The following is a 21,432-nucleotide window of genomic DNA, read 5'->3' as shown; positions in this document are numbered from 1 at the left end:
GCCTGAGTCTTGTAGGAAAAGTTAGCCAAAAGAAAAGGGATTTGATCCAGGTGGGAGCCATTCATAAATTGTTAGGAAGAGTTCTAGACAAAGTTTAAGTTTGTGCTTCACTGGGGTCTATTCTTATAGCTATTAGGAAAAAAGATACACGGTAAATGAAATATTAGAATATTCATACAGAAGCCCAGGTAAGAAACGATCATGACATAAGACATTGGTAGGAAGGATGGCTGTTTGAAAATGAATCCAACAGTTACTTAGCTCATGAAATCAGCAAAACTTAGTGACTGATTAGATATGGGCTTTGAGTGAGAGGTAGGGCCATGCCTAACTCCCAGAGTCTGAGTAAATGATAGTGTTTCCAACAGAGATGAAAATATACAAAAGGAATGGGTGTTTAGTGGAAAGAAGGTAATGTGCTATTTTTGGCAAATGTTATGGAATTGGAGATGTCTTTGGTATCTCAAGGATAAGCTATCTAGCACTCAGCTGGACGTTTGAGTCCAAAATTCAAGGGAGATGTCTATTTTAAAAGTATGAATATGGAAATAATCAATATATGGCAGCTAGGGAGTTGTGAAAATCATGAGTGGCAATGATTCCCAGAAAGATTATGTAGAATAAAAAGAAGAATCTCAGGTTAAACCTTTGAGCACACAGTATTAGAACCATGGAGAGAAAAAAGAACCTACAAAGAGACCAAGAAAGGAAAAGTCAGGGGTAGAGTAACCAAAGAAAAGAGAGAAAAGAGATTCCAGAAAAAGGAAATGGCTAGCAGTAAGGTGAGACCTACGACATGTCCTTGAATCCAGCATTTAGGAAGCCATTGGTGATGGCACTCACCGTAGCACAGGCGAAGTTGAAGCAAATTACAGAGAAATGAGGAGCATATAGCACATGATGAAATAAAGAGAGTGATATTTCTTCCTTCATAGGAAGACAACATTTTCATGTCTTACCAGGAAATGGTGTCTTGCCTGTTTCATTAAAACTAAAGTTTACTGAGCACCTGCTTAATGCAATACTGTGGTAAAGGGAACTATGGAGAAGACAAAGATAGGCCAAAGATGAAAATGTAGGGTTTCTATTAGAGAACTTATAATTAAAATACAAAATAATGTATAATTAAAAACAATAATTGGTCTTTATTGAACATGTTCAATGTGCTAGGCATTAATTTCATAAACTCTTATAATCTTTATAACCATTAATGGGTCATGATTATGATCCTTGGTTTTTGTTTTGTTTTGTTTTGTTTTGTTTTTCAGGTGAAGAAATTGAAGCACAGAAAAATTATGTAACTTGCCCAAGGTCACTCACTTAGTGAATATTCACATAAGAATTCAACTCTGGGCGATATGGCTTCAGAATGTGTGTACTTAACTCTTATGGATCACAACTAAGAGGAAATGTCGAACAAAATAAGAGTCAGGAAGAGAGGAAGCAGGAAACCCTTCAGGGGTTCAGAAGAGAGTAACTTATGCTTGGAACCAGGAAGAAGTCCAGGAGGATGTGGGCATTTGGGTAAGCCTTAATGGACACATGAGGCATTCTGTGATGACAACGAGGGCAACAAAGCTAAAGAAGGTAGGGGATCAAAGGTCCAGAGGTGGAGATGTGTTGCATGTGGGATGCACAGTACAGAGGTGTGCCTGGTTTGGTGTAAAAAGACAAAAAGGAGCAGTATGGCTAAAAAGGTAGTGTGGCCAGAATGTAGAGGAAGCTAATTAGGCTTTTTAAAAATCATCCCTCCACCAAAAATCATCATCATCTTCAGATGATTTTGAAAATGGTTAGGAATATGAATGGTATTATATTTTTAGAGGGATTAATTCAGTAGCAGTGCTTAGGGAGAGCTAAAATATCATCTCTTTTTAATCCCCAAATTGTCTTAGAAGCTATTCAAGAATTTGTATTATCCTTCTATGGCTGTGATAACAAAGTATGAAACTTAGTTTAAACAACATACATCTATTCTTTTATAGTTCTGGAGGCCATAAATCCAAAATGGGTTCCACTGGCCTGAAAGTGTTAACAAGGCCATGCTCCCTCTAGAAATCCTAGGGGAGAATCTGTTTCCTTTCTTTTTCCAGTTTCTAGTGCTGCATTTCTCACATTCTGTGACTTGTGGCCACTACCATCTTTAAAGCCAATAGTGTAGCATCTTGCTTCAGTGGTCACATTGCCTTCCTTCTTGGTGTTAAATCTCCCTAAGATGTTATGCCTTCTTCTTGTAAGAATACTTGTGATTACATTTAGGGCCATCCTGGATAATCCAGGATCATCTTCTCCTAGAACACTTAGTTTAATCACATCTGTGATGTTCTTTTTTGCCTTAAGAGGTAACACCCACAGGTTCTAGAGATTAAGACTTGGATATCTTTGGAGGCCATTATCCAGACTAGAACAACATCGTTTAGAAAAACAATTCCAAATCCTTTGGCCACTTTTTCATTCTTGTCCTCGAGTGATTGAATGGTGACAAAAAACATAATCATTCAATTGGAAGATTGGTCTGGAATTGGCAGTGGGATATGGAGAATATGCCAATCCCTCTATCCACCCCTGTGGTGTTGAAGGAAGGAAAGAAGGAGAGAGATACTAAAACACCATTTGACCAAGAGATTAGTGAGATGCCCACTACAGTTCATGTGGGAAAAGTGTGTGATTTACTTACAAAAGATGTATTCTTTTCATGGAATGGTGGATGAGACCAGCATACAGGTTTACTGGAGTAGACACTGCCATCACTTAGGATCAACCTGGCTGAAAACATGGAGTATGAGAGGAAAAATCAGTGAGGAAGAGCTAATACTAGGGCATGAGTCAGTTATAAGGACCAAGTGCAGAGCCCCTAGTTACAGCTGAGGTACATGGAAAGGAGAGGAGCCCTAAGCTGAAGGAAGTCCTGAAAACTTGGATGCAATGAAGAATGGATTTACAAAAGAGAGGTTGGTTCAGCCTCTGTCATAATGATCAGCAATTCTGAATGTAAAATAACTAGTTCCTGAAATTTTACAACATCATTGGCTCATCTTTTGCTCTATTATAGTTTTCTGCAAAATTTGGATTTTTATCTTCTTTTTATATTGTTCTATGCAACATAAGTACACAATGTATAATAATCAAATAGGCAGTTAATTGTATTAAGGAATGATTATTAGTGAAAAAGTACTGCTAAAGGAGATCAAACATTTGGGAATTGAATTACAATGATCTTCCATAAGGCATTCATTTCATCTGGGCCAGAATAAAAACTGGAAATAAAATAGTGGCTTTTTATAAATACACGATTAAAAATCTGAAGAAATTATTTTAAGCTGATAAGCATAAGATGTTACCATATTGATAAATCTCCAGAATGGAAATGGGAGTTATCTACTTTGGAAACCCATGGTAAGATATTACTTTGAAGATGTTTGCATACTACATGTTTCCATCAAGGTCCTGGAATTGGACAGACAACACCATCAGTTGGTATGTTTGTGAAAGCCTTTTTGGTGAGGAATTGTTTGCAGTGGTGTAGACAGGGTTAAGGAAACCAACAGGAGGTGCTGAAGCATGCTTGAGGACTGGCAGCAGCTGAAAACCATTACCACCCACAGGCCTGAAGGGGAAGAAGAGGAAGGCTTTCCTAGAACCAGACCTGGCCAAGGCCTTGGGACACAAAGAATAATTATCACACCAGACAATAGCATATACTTTGGTAAGACTGGGAAACTTCAAGAACTAAAGTATAAGCAGCTCTACCCCTTCTCCCACCAGTCACAGCATGTAAGATCTTGCCCTGAGGTGTAAGAGTTGGCCACAATCCAGAATAAAGATAATCTTTCTTGGAGATCACTTTTGAAAGATTGAGTGTATCCTCAATTTCAGGCGAACACAGGAACTAAGGTGCCTCTTAGCAGCCTTCCGTTTCTCAGAGCTTTGATTGGTTTGACACAAACTGAAGAAGATTAGAATAGCCTGAAGCATGGACTGTTCCATCTTGCCATCAACGCTGTACGAAATACAGAGCCTTACTCAGGCCCTAAGCCACAGTTTTAACTTCACCTAAGGGAGAGAGGAAGAGAATGGACCTTATTTCTCACTTGCATAGCCCCGTGTAAGGGGAAACTCAATACTGAGCCACTTAAAGTGAGCCTTGAATACAGAAGCTGGGAGGAGCATACTCTTCCCTCAGGGCAGGAAATGATTCCTGTAGGACTTGACTCCCAAGGAGATATCCCTAGAAGGTGATATAAAAGTTTTGAACAGGAAACACTCTTGCTAAAGGGTACCATACTTTCTAAATAAGAAATGTCAAGACTGGAATATTATTTTGAGTGTCATTATTTTCATTTTTGCTGGAACAAACAAATCATCTCATATGGACTTTACAGCTGAACAGTATTTTCTAGCTTTTTAGTTCCTCTGTCAGTCTCAAAATAGGTAATTACAGAAGCAAATGAAACCCTTCATACAATTCAAAGGTTTGGAGGGAGCCATCACCACCTATGCACTGGGCAGCAGGTCCTACGGGAAACATTCTTTGTGAGCCACATGTGAATCAAAGTGGAGACCGACAGCTTTAGTTCCGGCTTTGGAACATATGGTGCCATAAATTATTAGCAGGCATTCTATAACTAAGGACACGGTTTCTCAATAATAACACCTAAATGTGCATGTACTCAGCTGCACATTACCTTCTGGAATGGAGTCAGATATGGTCAAGCTTTGGTCTGAGGAAACACTGATGCTTTGGGGAGTATAGTGAACTGTCCCTGAATTATAAACGCCTTCCTCACCAACCCGCACCCCCCCCCCAGCCTCCAAGCAGTCAGCAGATCTTTCTCACCCACATGTTTCATATCATATATTGTGTGACCCATCATCTTGGACACAAGCAAATGGGATCAGGGTCTGGGGTCTGAGCCAACACCCGTGATCAGTAGCCAATGGTCCAGTTTAGCCTGAGAACCCCACAGAGGCATGCTGCACTCAAGAGTGTCAGCGCAGTCCAATAACCTATTCTCTCTAGAAGTCTCAATGGAAGCAGAAGCCAGGCAGCAGAAACATCCAGGAGCAGACACAAACTGTGCTATAGAATGCAAGAGAACAGTGAAGAAGGCAGTAGGAGGTGACAGAGAAGTTGTAGCTTGGCATAAAGCAGAGCAACAGAAACTGAGGGTCCAGAATAGTGGCATAATTAAAATAGAGAGCGGGAGGGGAGGAGGATGGGGGCCTGGTGTTGGTACAGCTCCTGCAGTGGCCCAAACAGCCAGGAGTGACACTTCACTTCCTTAGGTGCCTGGCTATGAAATTGCAGGTGTCATTTCCCTATGTATCCCTACAAAAACTCATATCCCTGATGATGTTTTTGTGAGATCACTGAGCAGGTGCTGTCTCTGAGTGTGTCTCTGTGCCTTGCAACTTGAAAACAAAACAAAACACAGGTTCTGTGTTGAAACTGCATTTGTACAAAGGAAGGTCATCCCCATTAGGGACGTTCTTTTTGTACATGTAAGATAATGACAAAGGAATATAGGGCCTGGAGAAAATTCAAACACCAAATCAGCATTCCATTTCAGCTCTGCCACACAGCTGAATACGGACCATGTGTCAGAATTGTGCTAAGACAAAATTGGTCACAATTTGGGAAAATCATTGCAAGTAACTTTTAAGAAACAGGATGCTTATAGATTTTAATACCTGCTGAGCATAGCACTACAATATTTGCATCAATACAACCTTGAGCACCGGAAATGCATTAGTGATCTTTGTACTTATATAGGGCCTTACAGGCTTATTGGACTCTGTGACGCTGATCACTACTTCTTAAGTCTAGGTTGTCAAGGTGCCTGGTCTGGCCTTTATGTAGATGCACACGTGGAACTGCACTGTCGTAGATTTATGGTTTTGTGTGATTTCCCCACCTGTAAATCAGTGAACTAACCAAAAGTAATCTCTTTTGACTATAATTGTTAACAAATACCTCATTATGAAGAACAAGCAAAAGATAACTCACCAATTCCTAGGTAGAAACGCCCTGTAGGGGCGCCTGGGTGGCTCAGTGGTTAAGCCGCTGCCTTCGGCTCAGGTCATGATCTCAGGGTCCTGTGATCGAGCCCCGCATTGGGCTCTCTGCTCAGCAGGGAGCCTGCTTCCTCCTCTCTCTCTGCCTGCCTCTCTGCCTGCTTGTGATCTCTCTCTGTCAAATAAATAAATAAAATCTTAAAAAAATAAAAAAAAAAGAAAGAAACGCCCTGTAGTTTGCAATGGAAGCAATTCTCACTTCCCAGGAGAAGGCCAGCTAGTCGACCAGTCACTCACAAAATGGCAGCCAGTGGTGAATTCCCCAACAGGGCAAGGCTGGACCTCAGATTTGTAGACTCACATAGATGAACTTCTGGAGTAGAATGCTGGCTTCTAATAATTTACATTAACAATATCACCACCAGGTGGCAGGCAATTCACATCTGCTTGAGTGAGGTCTCCCAAGAAGCAGGGTGCATCAAAGGCCATATTCCAAGGGGTTCTTCATTTGAACAGATCAAAGGAAAGGGGTAAAGTGTCCATTTTTAAATTCGTGTTACCTCACGACATCCATCTCTAGCATGGGCAGGTTTCTTCCTGGATATGGTCTTTCACTGGCCTGACAGGACACACTCTCTTCTAAACAGGGTTAGGATAAGCACCATCACCTAGTTCTGTCCTTCCGCGTCCCTTTTTTATGTTACTGGTCTGAAATTATTAACTTTGTTGGCCACCAACTCCTTTTGCCGTCCAACAAAACCCATGAATCCCTTCTTAGAATAGTAATTTTAAATACCTACAACAACACATAGGATTATAATTGAAACCATTATAATGAAACATAGTTCAGTCCACTCAGGTTAAGATCCTCTGCAACCTGACCAATTCATATAGTCTGTCTCCAAATCTAATATAATAAATCTGACTAGATTTCCCCTTGCTAAAATAAATTCCTATTTCTGCCTGGCCTCTTAATTATTGCTTTGATTCCCTTAGAGTTTGGTAAATTTCCAACTCTTTTGTTCTCATGCTGCACAATCACACACCATTTCCTGGTCGTGTCAGCACATGACTCAACACATCGCTGACAAAATCCACCATTTCTCCCATCTCCAAGTCCTTGAGATTTTAGAGTGATAATGAGGAACCCTCAGTATCCTCCTGAGTAATAATACAAAGGTGAGAACTAGTAAGAAGCAATGCAGTATAGTGAGACAGCCTAGAGATGGAATCCTCTAATTGTAGCTTGCCTTATACATACCAAGCACTTACTATGTTTCAAATTCTACACAAAGACCCACTCCCTGCTCTACTGTAAGTCTGGAGTCAGAAAACTTGTTTTGCAATTCAGTTTCATCTCCCAAGCAACTCTGGACAAATCACTTAACCCTCTGGTGTTCAATTTCCTCATGAGTAAAATATGTAAAAAAACAGTGATAGACTTAAAAAACAGTGATAGACTTTTTTTTTTTTTTACAGGTTTCTGGGTGTTTTTGTTTTGTTTTGTTTTGTTTTGTTTTGTTTTTTACAAATTTCTGTTTTGATTTTACAGATTTCCTTATCAGAACTTCTGGAACAATCTATCTGCACTTGCTCTATAGGGCTGATGTTAGGGTTTCCCTTCCTAGTCATCCTTTCAAATTGCCTCCTTACTTCATCTCCAGGTCATGGATGGGTTACAAGCTACACTCACATGTAAAAGGAAAGGCACAATGACCCAGGACTTCTTCTTCCTCTAAACCTGCCAAACACATACCAACTATGTAGAACTTTGTCACTGAAGTCTAAACCCTGCTAATAGAAAGGACCTCCAGCTCTTTTTCCTGTGCTCACCATATCAAAATTCTTTTGAGGAGTGAAGAGGGAGCACAAGAAAATTTTTTTTCCTTTTTCTTTCTCTGAAATACAAGAGAAGCCCTGTTATTAGCCCTCATAGCCATATGACAACCTTTCTACAGTCGTCACCACTGTCTTATTCAGAGTGAGGAAAATTCTCTCCTATTTGACATCAGTTCACAGGAAATAAATTCTGCTAGCTACGTCCAACTCCCAGAAACTACACATTTTCTAGAAATGCTGTTTAAAGTCAGAAAATGTTCTTGTCTCAAAACTTGGAATACACCAGAGCAACTTTTATGTCATGGAGCAGAAACACCTGTTCCCACATCAGCATTTCCACCATAGTTTATCATTGAACTCCTATTCCCCAGTGTCACAGCGTTTACCTCTGCCGCAGGTGTGTTTGAAGTTAGAGCAAGCCATATGAGGATGAGTGAGACAAAGTCCTTGCCCTCTAAGAATTTACTATCTTGGTACAGGTTTTCATACTGGCATCATCACACATCAGTTATAAAGTAATTTCTTACCATCAATGGTACTAAAGAGAGTGAATAATTTCCTTTCTTCTTTATAAATTAGACCACATTTAAAGTCATCCCTATAGTTGTATGTGGATTATTCTGATTTGCTTTCTTGAGTGAGATAGAAATGAGTAGAGTTACAGTGACACTCAGATTTTACACAAGGGACACGCAAACATCACATTTCACAGAGAGAAAGAGGGCACTGAGAACAGCTGCCCTAGAACATGCAATGATATGTTGACTTTGATAATTACAAGAAAGTTAAGACATGGCTCCTGGCCTTAAGGAGCTTATAATTAGCAGTATCTATCAAATAACCATATGGATAAGATCTAATTAAGAGCTAAATTATGGAGTTTAGATAATGGACCTTGGGTAGAAGAGGACCCAGGGAGGAATGACTTCACATCAGTCTTGGAACATTTTGTATAAGTGGGGCAGTTCAGTGTTGAGGAGGTTTTGACAGGTGAAAGTCATAGAGACAAGCATATCAGAGAGAGGAGGCTTCTCCAAAGTGAGACTGACTGATTGCTGCTCATGGTGTCTTCAAGAGTCTTCCCACATCCCTGCAAATGTACTCAGAGCTATAGCTCTCATCAGGAGGAACTTCAAATCCACCCACTTCTCTGCATCCCTACCCACCTCCACCTTAACTCAGAACCTCATCAGGGCTCACCCCTATTTCTGCTACAGCCAGCAAATCGCTGTCCCAGCCTCCACTATTGCCTTTCTTGAATCCGTCCTCCACTGAATGACCCTCTCCATATTAAATTGACCAGATACTGACTCCTCTGCTTAAAATCATTCAGTGACTCACCTACTATCTCCAGGAAGAAGCCCAACCGTGGGATACAAGACCTTTTATAGTATAGTTGTCACTTAGTCTTCAGCCTTATCTCTTGCCTTTTCCCCGCTTCCATCCTTCTCCCCAGCTATTAAATTACTTGTCTCAGTTGAGTCAGGTTGTCCCAACAAAATACCATAGGCTGGGTGGCTGAAACAATAGAAATACACTTCGAGGGACTGGAAATCTGAGATCAAGGTGCTAACAGGATCAGTGTCTGGTGAGAGCTCTCCTTGGGTTGTAGATGGTGGACTTCTTACTATGACTTCACATGGCCTTTCCTTGGCACACATGCACAGAGAGTGAGAAATAGATGAGTAAGCTTTCTTATGTCTCTTCTTGTAAGGACAGTAATCCTATTGCATCTGGGCTCTACCCTTATGACTTAATCTATCCTTAATTACCTCCCAATTACCTCCAATATTGGAGTATCTGGAGATGGGGCCTTATTCAATATGTGAATAAGGGAAGGAACACAACTTTGAATCCATATGGTTGCTATTCCCAGAGCACCCCATATTTTCCCACATAACCCAATGCCTTTGGACCCAAAGCTGTTCCCTCTACCTGGTATGCCCTTCTCTGAGCCACTCCCTAACATCCTCATCTTCTACCCCCTCTACCTCTTACCTTTGTTTTTTGATAATTGCTTTTTCCTCTTGAGGCTCTGTTCAGGCTGAGCCATGTTTTCTAGGGTAGGCTCCAATGGGGGTCTCTGTGCCTCCATTGGAAATGAAATATGGTTAGCTAATGCAGGACTGTGAATTCCTTCAGGGAGAAACTATGTCTTATCCTTATCCATCATCATATCCCTAATGCTTAGCATAGTGGCTGGCACATGATTGTTGCATGCAGGCATGTGTGAATAAATGAATTAATGAATGAATGATGAATGCTAAGTAAGGCAAGGACATGTTATGTGAAAAAATGAGGCAAAAAATTTAGGCTAGATTAAATAAGTAGTGTGAAGGGCTTATATGCCTTTCATCATAAAAATATGATTCAAGTGGTTTTAGAAGGATGATTGGGAAGTTGTATTCAAGAAGGCTAGAGTATGGGTAAGGGAACCACCTAGGAGAGTATCATAATAATCCTATAGTAGTGTAATGATACTAGAAATAGTAATGGTAACAATTATATCTAACATTTATTCAATCTCATATGCCAGGCCATGGTTTTTTTGTTTTGTTTTGTTTTCAGTTTTTTGGTTTTTTTAATAGAAGGATAGTTGACACACAATGTTACCTTAAGCTTAAATTGTACAACATAGTGATTCCACAAGTTCATACATTATGCTATGCTCACAAGTACAGCTATCATCTGTCACCATATACCACTTTGACTATATTCCCTATGCTATATCTTTTATCTCCATGACATTTTCATTCCATAACCAAAAGTGCCAGGCACTGTCTTAAGTGTTTCAAATATATTAACTTATTCTCACAAGAACCCCAGACTAAGGGATTAAAAAGGATATATGTAAAACACACATTATTTTTTATCCCATTTCACACATAAGGAAGCTGAAATAGAGAGAGATTGGGTAACTTATCCAAGGTCATAAAGCTAGGAAGTGACAGAGATTAAAGGAAAACTGTGAGATATTTCAAAGGGAAAAAGAAACACAGCTTGATAAAAGTCAAGATATAATGGGATGAGAGAGGCATAGGCCTTTAGGTTTCTCACCCAGGAAAAGAGAAAACTGAGGAAGTCAGGGTAAGAAGTCAGTTTGTTAAGAGATGTTGTGGTTGTTGGGGACAAATAATCCTTGATGTCGTAACTGGACATCTCCATAAATATTCATAGCAATCCTGCATAGACCTACTAAAAGTCTACTATAACCTACTTGTCTAGGTCTAAGGAGTTGCAAACATGGATTTTATAGGACATTTTTAAAGGTATTGGCTTTATATTCTGTTGGCAAAGGGGAGTCAGTGAAGCATCATAAACAGCAGGTAAATGCGATTTTAGTTCATTTGAGCAACGAAGTGAAATCTGGAATTGAGAAGGACTTAGTGAAATTAGGGACACAAGTTAAGAGTTAAAGGGTTTCTACACTTAAAAGTGACTGAAGTGTAAATTTAATATTACATATATTTTTCCACAATAAAAAAGTTAAGCTGTTTTAGGAGTCCAGGTGAGAGATGATAAAGATGTGATCTGGGGAAGGGTCAGGGAAAATGTAATAAGGAAGATTTACTGAGTCATCCATCCCCCCTTCTCAGTTATTCTAGCTAGACTCATAGTTATTTATTATTTAACATTTATTGACCTGGTTCTAAATGCCAGGCACTGTGCTGGGGCACAAAGATGAATAACAATCGGTATCTTCAACTGCATAATGCACTCAATTGTCTAGTGAGATAAACAGACACATATGCAATGTTAATAATACAACATATCAGGGCAGCATTGCAGACAAGTCAAAGGCATTATGGAAGCACAGAGGAGGGCAACCTATTGGTTGTAGCAAACAGGGAGGAGTTCTGAGACATGGTGGCTCCTGAGTTGGGTCTTAAGACAATAAAGAAGATTTTGACAGGAGAAGAAAAATTGGAGGGAGGAAGGGCATTCTGAGTAGAAAAGAACACACGAGGTGTTGTTGAAATATTTGCTGGGATGCATAGAGGCACAAAGGAAGGAACTGAGAGGCCCTGGCACTCAAGGGACCCATGTTATTCCAGCACACCCACTCTTATCTTGACAGGATCCATTCCTTTTGCCCATAAATGGCGGTGAAGCCCAGAATCCCAACTACCCCAGGTGGGAAGAGCAGCCCTATCAGGCAAGGCAGACAGCCTAATGCCTTTGGAAGCAGTGGGAGACAGCCCTTATGAAGTTCCTGGGTCCCACTCCAGAAGGCAAAGCAGGGGAGAGGGTCTTTCAGAAGATTTGGAGGACAGCGTAAACCTCAGGAATGGTGTAGTTATCACCAAGAGAAGATTATGAGTGGGGAAATGGAAGATTCCTCGGGTTAACTTTAGAATTTTATTAATGAGTGCTCATGGGACACAGCTTAGAGATTCCCAGAATAACTATAGTAGTCACCTGAGAGGAAACAAACTTCCAGGGGTGTCTCTAACAGTGACTAAAGGCAGAAAAATGCATTGTGTACTGGAAAAAAGCAGCCCTCTAAGTCAAGCATACTTGCTTTAAAATTTGCTCTACCAGCTAATAACTATCTGAACTTTTGTTAAGCTTTCTGAGCCTCTACTACTTTTTCTATAAAATGAAGATTATAATAGTACCTGCTACATGATGCTTCCATGACAACTAATAATAAGAACACCCCTGTTCTTTGCATAGTCCCTAACACACGGTAAGTAAGGTTAGTCACTACAACCATTAGTACAGTCAGAAGAACGAGACATACAGAAATGGGGAGATCAGTGGTAACATTTTCATATTTATAAGGTATCAGTTATCTTTTTAAGAGTTCGTTTTCTAGATGTTTCCCTCCCATGGAGTGAATGCTACCTATGTAATTATTCTTTTTAATGACTAAATATCTATTTATGAAGCAAAAAATGGGGGAAGTTATAGGTTATTGAGAAATTGTTTTCAGTTTACTGGAAATACAAAATAAAATATGTCAACTATGTCTCAACATTAACTTTGGAGTGAACTAATTGACAATAATTTTCTATTTCTGTTCTTATTTTCATAGTTTCCTCGTTTAGTAAAAACCAAGTGGTCCGGTTAATGAAGTTCGTTCCATAAATGAAGCTGACTTCCTCAGAGATTCTTGCAGGGGAAGGGCTGATGTTTCACAAACAGGGTAAAGGAGCACACAGCAGCTATTTCTGGAGCTGAAAAAGGGAACATCAACACATTTCAGTTTTTCCCCTTGGGAAATAGTATCAGGTACACATTTCACATTTTCACATATTAGGAAGCTAAATATCTTAAAATATAGGAACTAACTCAGTTCCAGTGCTATATATTAACAATCCTAAATCACTCTTATCCTGTAAACCCAAAAGTTAAGTGAAATGAAGCTTTCTATTTTTTTTTTATAAAAAGATAAAAAACCAAGGAGGGAAATGATGCCTGCCTTCTTCAGAAGTAGAATTCTAAAGAATAAAAATATAATTTATAGGGACAAACATAAAATCCATCTATGTGAAACTCAATCTTGTATTCATTTTAGAAAGCAATACTCCCAGTACTGTAATGAAACTGATGCCTTAAAAAAAATTGAGAGTACATGGGGTGGCTCAGTTGGTTGATCGTCCAACTCTGAATCTCAGCTCAGGTCTTGATCTCAGGGTTGTGACTTCAAGTTCTGCACTGGGCTCCATTCCCAGCCTGGAACCTACTTGAAAATTAAATACATACATACATACATTCATACTGGGGGTACGAAATTATCTGACAATGTTAACAATTTCCGCCTTGTCCATTGAGACAAAAGATCTTCAAAGCATGCAAATAAGTCAAATATAATTAAGAAGGAGCTGAATTCCAAGATATGGAGAAGAGTGAATGACCACTGTTTATTGGTCACAATAAATATTACCATACTTTCAGACCAAGATATATCACAGGATACAAAAGGAATGTGCAGGTGCAGTCAAGGACCCAGATAGATTATTAGTGAGAAATCATATAGAAATAAAGAATCTTAAGACTTGAAAAAAAAAAGAGCTCTCTCTTCCAAAAAGGTTAGCCCAAGAAACTACTGACAAATAAACTTTGTATCTATACCTAACAAAATCCTAAAATTATCTGACTTGCCAATACTTTGAACACAAAAAAGTGGTCACAATGACTGACAGAGACCAGATGGGTTCACTAAAGGAAAGAACTGCTCAACTAAGCAGCAGTTAAGGAATTTCACAGATACCAAATACCAGGATTTTAACAATGCAGTTTAAAAGCTTCTCAAAAACCCTCATGAACCAAGGACATATTCACATGCTTAATGTAGGTGAATTCATAGGTTGTTGAATAATGTTAAAGATGAATGAGAATCTACTTAGAGGCTTAAGGAGTTTTGATCTGATCTAGTTCTTTTCTGTAATGATGGTGAAAGGACACTAAGAAGGCACATAAATCTCAACTGCATGATTATTTCATTGAATGGGAATAAAAAGACTTTTTAAAATTATAGAATAAATACTTCTATAGAGGCAAATAGATCTTTGCCTTTTTTCCAAGACTGGTGAAAAATTGGGTCCAAAATAACTAAGGTGAGATTTATGAAATATAAATAGAGAATTTTACTACCAATTCAGAAGGCAAATATGTAGTGTTTCTAACCTTATCTTTAGAATGACCCTGTGAGGTAGGTATTATATGGGTCGTGTTATAGATGATAAAACCAAAGTTTGCTGAATTAGTAATTTTCCCAGTCATATTACAATTTCTTCCATTGTAATATCTCCATTTATTCAGTCTGACTTCCTCTTACCAGGAATCTTGTGATTACATTGGGCCTACCCAGGTAAGCCAGGATCATCTCCTCATCTCAAAATCTCTAACTTAATCCTATCTGCAGAGTCTCTTTACATATGTATAAAGGAACATTCACAGCTTCCAGAGATCCAGACATGGACACATTTGAGGACTATTATTCAGCTGAACCCAACTGTGCATAGTCAACAAGGTGAGGACTGGTTGGAGGTGACTAAGAACTAAATTACATGGGCCTTGAAAGCCGTCATAAGAATCTTGGGTTTGGGGCACCTGGGTGGCTCAGTGGTTTAAGCCTCTGCCTTGAGCTCAGGTCATGGTCTCAGGGTCCTGGGATCGAGCCCTGCATTGGGCTCTCCACTTGGCACTCGGCGGGGAGCCTGCTTCCACCCTCTCTCTCTGCCTGCCTCTCTGCCTACTTTTGACCTCTCTCTCTGTCTCTGCATGTCAAATAAATAAATGATCTTTAAAAAAAAAAAGAATCTTGGGGTTTACCATATATTAAATGGAGAGCTATGCAGAGCAGTGACACAGCTGAACTTGTGTCTTTACAGGATCACTGCAGTGGCTGTATTGAGAAGAGATACAGGAACACATGATGCAAGAACAGTGAGAAGGTGCTTGTGGTGGTTTAGGAGACAAAGGTGGCACCTCATACCAGGCTGGTAACACTGAAAGTGGTCAGAAGTGGTTGGATTCTGGAGATGACTTTGAAGAATAGATCCCACATGACAGATTCAATGTGCTCAGAGAAAGAGTCATCCAAGGATTATTTCATTTCAGTCTGAGCAACTTGAATTGTCATCAACTCAAATGGAAACTTCTGTAAAAGGACTGGTTTTGGAGGGGTAGTTGAAATAGAACCACACATTCTGCTTTTTAGTCAGTATTATTATGACTATTAGACATCTAAGTTGAGATATTAAATGGAGAATTGTATTTAGGAATCTGGAAGTTAGAAGAAAATTCAGAGTTACAAATATTAATATGGGCATATAGGAATTGTCAGCTCATAGATAATGTTTTCAGCCAGAAGACTAGATCAGATTATCAAGGGGGTAAGTGTAAGATAAATAATGATCAAGGATACATTCTGGAGCACATCCTCATAAGGAGGATGAGAAGAAAGGAAGCCATAAACAGGGGCTAAGAGAAAATTACAGTGCAAATGCAGTTTTCTGGAAGACAAATAAAAGAATATGTATTTTAAGGATGATGAATTATTAAATGTAACCTGTGAGATGAACCGTGAGTACTGGATTGACCAACCCACGTGATCTGGGATAATCTGATAACTCAGAGTGGTAATGGCCAAGATTTTGAACAGATATATAGATAAATCACTTAGAACAATCGCTGCATTTTTGGTATCAATCACTTGAGAATCTATTTAAAATAGTGATACCTAGGCACCCCCCCCCAAAAAAACCCCACACCACTCTGGTTAGCATTTTGTAAACTCTCCAGCGAAATCTAATGGGCAGGAAGGTTTGATACACACTAGCTTAGAACAATGCCAGCATCTAGAAAACTTTTTTGGTATGATTAAGTTGAGGAAGCTTGGTGGGAAGGGACAGGGTTTGTGGGGGAAAGAGAGTGGAAATTATTGTGCAATTGACAAATTGTAAATTTATTGCTCATTATCCAAGGGTTACTTTGGCAAGTATAATTACATTATGTTTTCCTCATTCAGCGCACCAAAACTTTCAGTTCTTATACAAAAATTAAGTAGATACTTAGCTCTGCTCAGCAAATGTTGGACAAAGGCAAAGAAAATGTGCCTAAGAGTGTGACTATACCTCCAAATAGTGGGCAAAACCAGAATGCAAAGACTAAATAAGAGCCGATGAAGAGTCACCTTCAGCCCCAGTGACAATTTGTAGTGACACCTTCTAAGCAGCTCTGAAAACAGTTTATACCACCACTTCAGACTGCCTGAAGAATTAAGATCACAGATAGATTTTATTTCTTCTGAGGCTGATGTAACCCGATCCAAACTATTTTTTCTCCCTCCTAGAGATCTTGCAGCTGTGAGTTTTATGCCAAGTCACATGTTTCAAATAAAGTTCAATAAAGAAGGCCTAATTCAGATAACAAGGGACTCTCTGAAATTCTTTATACACCAGCTGTTAACTTTTGTGTTGAAATGCTGGTTGGATATTTGATGTTTTCCTTTAATTCAGAAAAGCACTTAAAGCACTTAGGGAAGCGCTGGATTGTTTTTCAGTTTGGGAATTCCATGTCTACAGGGCAACTCAGAAATAGCTCAATAAAATTTTGTTAGTAAATTTTCTGCTCTAGCAAGCAAGTAAAATGGAGTTAAAATGCATTCTGGAAAGACAAAAGTTTGCTTATGATGCAATAAGAAGTTCACACAGAAAGAAACGTGCATGCAATCAGGAGGGAAATCGATGCGAGCCCCCTAGAAGGGGGATTCCAAGTTACTTGGTGGAGTCAAAGATTAAAAGTTGGGGTGGCAATTTAAAAGAAAAAGGAAAAAGGAAAAAGGAATGAGAGAGATCCCTGATCAGACAGAATGGGTAGATAGAAGAATAAAGAACTAATGATTAGGAATAGGAGAGACAAGAAATGAAAGAAACAAGCAAAAAAGAGAGTCCCCAAACAAGAGAGAAGAGGCATAAGAAGGTCAATTAACATGGCAAACTTTGGGGCAGGGAAAGGAAAAGGGAGTGTGCCTGCAACTAAAAGGGACAGTGGTTATGCCAGCAGCTGGGAGAAAGCCACTCATATCCTGTTTTGAAGGAGGAAAGAAGGTTAAACTCCCTATTTTCTGTCATTGCTGATGACTTTTCAAACTGTTATCCCTACAGCAAAAAAGCACCAGAGTAAAACAAAACTATCTGCAGATGACAGAAATTAAAACAGTTGTGGCTGACTTATTACTGATCATTTTTAAATGTGAAAGGTCTGATGAAAGGTCATAACAAGAGTGGTGTAACTGACAAGCAAATTTGACTTATATGTGGCATGAAAAACAAGATAATAACGTCCTTTCAAGATGCTTCTGTAAATGTCTATAAGGACCATGCGTAAGCCTATTTGCAAAGAAGTCAGTGGATGTTTTATCTGATTTGTAAAATTAAATGAAGATACGGAAGAAATACTTTTGAGATAGAATAATCCTGAGACATAACACACATACCAACAGTATGCAACTAGTATGTTAAGAATATCCTAAGATTATCGAGTAAAGAGATCTAGAAAGTCTGGAGTACATCATAAAACTTAAAGCATGAATCTGATGTACATCCTCAACTGAGAGTCACTGGCCTAGAAGATATTAGATCCAAGTGAAGCATGCTTATAGCCAATAAGAATTTTAAATGATAACTGAAATCTATGAGTAATAACACTTTAGCACTTAGTTTCATGTCTAAATATCATCAGATAAAATAGCACCAAGAAGAAACATGTCATGGATAGCAAGAGCATAGGCAAATCCTTAGGAACTTCATATATAGGATGCAATTTCTGAACTATTTATATTAACAATATTTTGTTTATAAAAAATTTTACTTTGGGGAGAATAAACATCTCTTTTGATTCAACAACTCTTCTCATGTAACACATTGATAGGAATACAGATTTCTTTTTAAACCTAATCACTTCTAGTATTTTTTACAAGGTGAATGAACAAGTCTTTGTGATTTTGCAGGGACCCCCCCTGGGAAATCACAAATAAAGCTTTAGGTGCAAAAGATATACTGTAAGTTTTACTCTTTTTTTTTTTTTTTTTCTGATACTGAGAGTTTGGTTTGGGGAAGACAAAAATAAATATTGGAGGAGATTAGGACTTGATTAAGATAAGATCATGGGTGCCTGTGAATAATACTAGCTACCTATTTAACTGAAGTGACAAAAGATATTTGAAATACACATAGAATGTAACATAATTGTAAAAATATGAACCCTTTCAAAAGCGAAGCTTCTTTGTTCTTCTCTTTTTTTAATTGTTTTTAAAAATAATACCGGATGTAATAAAGTCAACATAAAGCACAGAAAGTTACTCTGATAAGAGAATCTTTGTTATGTAAGCAAATAACACAGAAAGATTAACCCTTCATATCATAATGAAAGCAATAAATAGGAAACCAAGGAATCAATCCCATCAACACTGAGCAAACTTTGCCAAACTATTAAGGCATTCCATAGCTTTTCAGACTCAGTTATTATAAACCAAGGCAAATAAAATTTACATTCCAAGCTTTGCCTTTCATTGTGCTTTTTAGTATTCTACAACATACTGGGACCTTAGGACAAATCTTGCAAGACGATGAGAACTAATTTTATAAGAAACAGAATACAAGGCTTTCACCATTATTACCCTCGAATGAACCAATAAATAAGCATCTTTAAAAGTTCTCCATTTTAGTTGCCAATACAGTTAAATATCAGTAGACATAACCCTCATGAACAAACTCTTTGGTGTCCTTGATAAATCTTCAGGGTATAAATGGGTGAAGAACCAAAAAAAAAAAAAAAAGAGGAAAAGGAACAAAGAAGTACTGTGTTAGGGAAAAAATTATTATTCCCCTTGAAAATAGAAGTACATATATTGTTATATTTTCTCTGTTACTGTTGCTCCTAGTAGTCTCAATCAACAATACTATTGATAATTTTTTTTCAGTGTTCCAAGATTCATTGTTTATGCACCACACCCAGTCTTCCATGCAATATGTGCCCTCCTTAATACCCACCAACAGGCTCACCTGTCCCCCCATCCCTCTCCCCTCCAAAACCCTCAGTTTGTTTCTCAGAGTCCATAGTCTCTCATGGTTTGTCTTCCCCTCTGATTTCCCCCAACTCATTTATTCTCTCCATCTCCCAATGTCCTCCATGTTATTCCTTATACTCCACAAGTAAGTGAAACCATATGATAATTGACTCTCTCTCTCTGCTTGTCTTATTCCACTCAGCATAATATCTTCCAGTCCCGTCCATGTTGACCCAAAACTTGGGTACTCAACCTTTCTGATGGCTGCATAATATTCCATTGTATATTTGCTCCATATCTTCTTTATTCATTTGTCTGTTGAAGGGCAACTTTGGAGCAAGGGGAACCATCTTACACTGTTGGTGAAAATGCAAGTTGGTACAGCCATTTTGGAAAAACAGTGTGGTGAGTCCTCAAAAAATTAAAAATAAAGCTATCCTATGACCCAGCAATTACACTACTGGGTATTTACCCCGAAGGTACAGATGTAGTGAGAAGAAGGGCCTTATGTACCCCAATATTCATAGCAGCAATGGCCACAATTGCCAAACTGTGGAAAGAACTAATGATTTTTTTTCTATATTTTTTAAAGGTTTTATTTATTTATTTGACAGACAGAGATCAGAAGTAGGCAGGGAGAGAGGAGTTAAGAAGGCCCCCTGCTGAGCAGAGAGCCTGATGCGGGGCTCGATCCCAGGACCTGGGATCATGACCTGAGCCGAAGGCAGAGGCCTTAATCCACTGAGCCACCTAGACACCCCATGATATTTTTTTTTAAAAAGAAGCCTTTAATTTAATTTTTTTTCAGTGTTTGAAAATTCATTGTTTATGCACCACACCCAGTGCTCTATGCAATACATGCCCTCCATAATACCCACCACCAGCTTCACCCAACCTCCCACACATTCCCCTCCAAAACCCTCAGTTTTTTTTTCTCAGAGTCCACAGTCTCTCATGGTTTGTCTCCCCCTCCAATTTCCCCCAGCTCAGCTCTCCTCTCCTCTCCATGTCCCAACATCCTCTGTGTTATTCCTTATGCTCTGCAAGTAAGTGATACCATATGGTACTTGACTCTCTCTGCTTGACTTATTTCACTCAGCATAATCTCTTCCAGTTCCATCCATGTTGATACAAAGGTTGGGTAGTCATCTTTTCTGATGGAGGCATAATACCCCATTGTATATATGGACCATAACTTCTTTACCCATTCGTCTGTTGAAGGGCATCTTGGTTCTTTCCAGTTTGGCAACTGTGGCCATTGCTGCTACGAACATTGGGATACAGATGGCCCTTCTTTTCACCACATCAGTATCTTTGGGATAAATACCTAGTAGTGCAATTGCAGGGTCATAGGGAAGCTCTATGTTTAATTTCTTAAGGAATCTCCACACTGTTTTTCAAAGGGGCTGCACCCACTTGCATTCCTACCAACAGTGTAAGAGGGTTCCCCTTTCTCCACATCCTCTCCAACACTTGTTGTTTACTGTCTTGTTGATTTTGGCCATTCTAACTGGTGTAAGGTGGTGTATCTCAATGTGGTTTTGATTTGAATCTCCCTGATAGCCAATGATGATGAACATTTTTTATGTGTCTGTTAGCCATTTGTGTGTCTTCTTTAGAGAATCGTTTGTTCATATCTTCTGACCATTTTTTGATGTGATTATCTGTTTTGTGTGTGTTGAGTTTTAGGAGCTCTTCACAGATCTTGGATATCAGCCCTTTGTCTGTAGTGTTATTTGCGGTTCTCTTCTCCCATTCCATGGGTTGCCTCTTTGTTTTGTTGACTGTTTCCTTTGCTGCGCAGAAGCTTTTGCTTTTGATGAAGTCCTAAAGTTCATTTTTGCTTCTGTTTCCTTTGCCTTTGGGGACATGTCTTGAAAGAAGTTGCTGTGGCCGGTAATGAAAACTTTTAACCTAAGTAACTGACTTCTATTTCACAGGGAAAATTTCATTGTGGATAATGGAGAACAGTCTGCCACAAATCAGCATTTTAGCCACAAGCAGAACTCATAAGTATACATAGAACAACTTTCTATAGACACATGCTTGCTACAGCC

The sequence above is a fragment of the Mustela erminea genome, chromosome 16, assembly GCF_009829155.1.
Source record: "Mustela erminea isolate mMusErm1 chromosome 16, mMusErm1.Pri, whole genome shotgun sequence".
Lineage (NCBI taxonomy): Eukaryota > Metazoa > Chordata > Mammalia > Carnivora > Mustelidae > Mustela > Mustela erminea.
The sequence above is the reverse complement of the archived record's forward strand: the minus strand, read 5'-3'. Positions refer to the sequence as shown.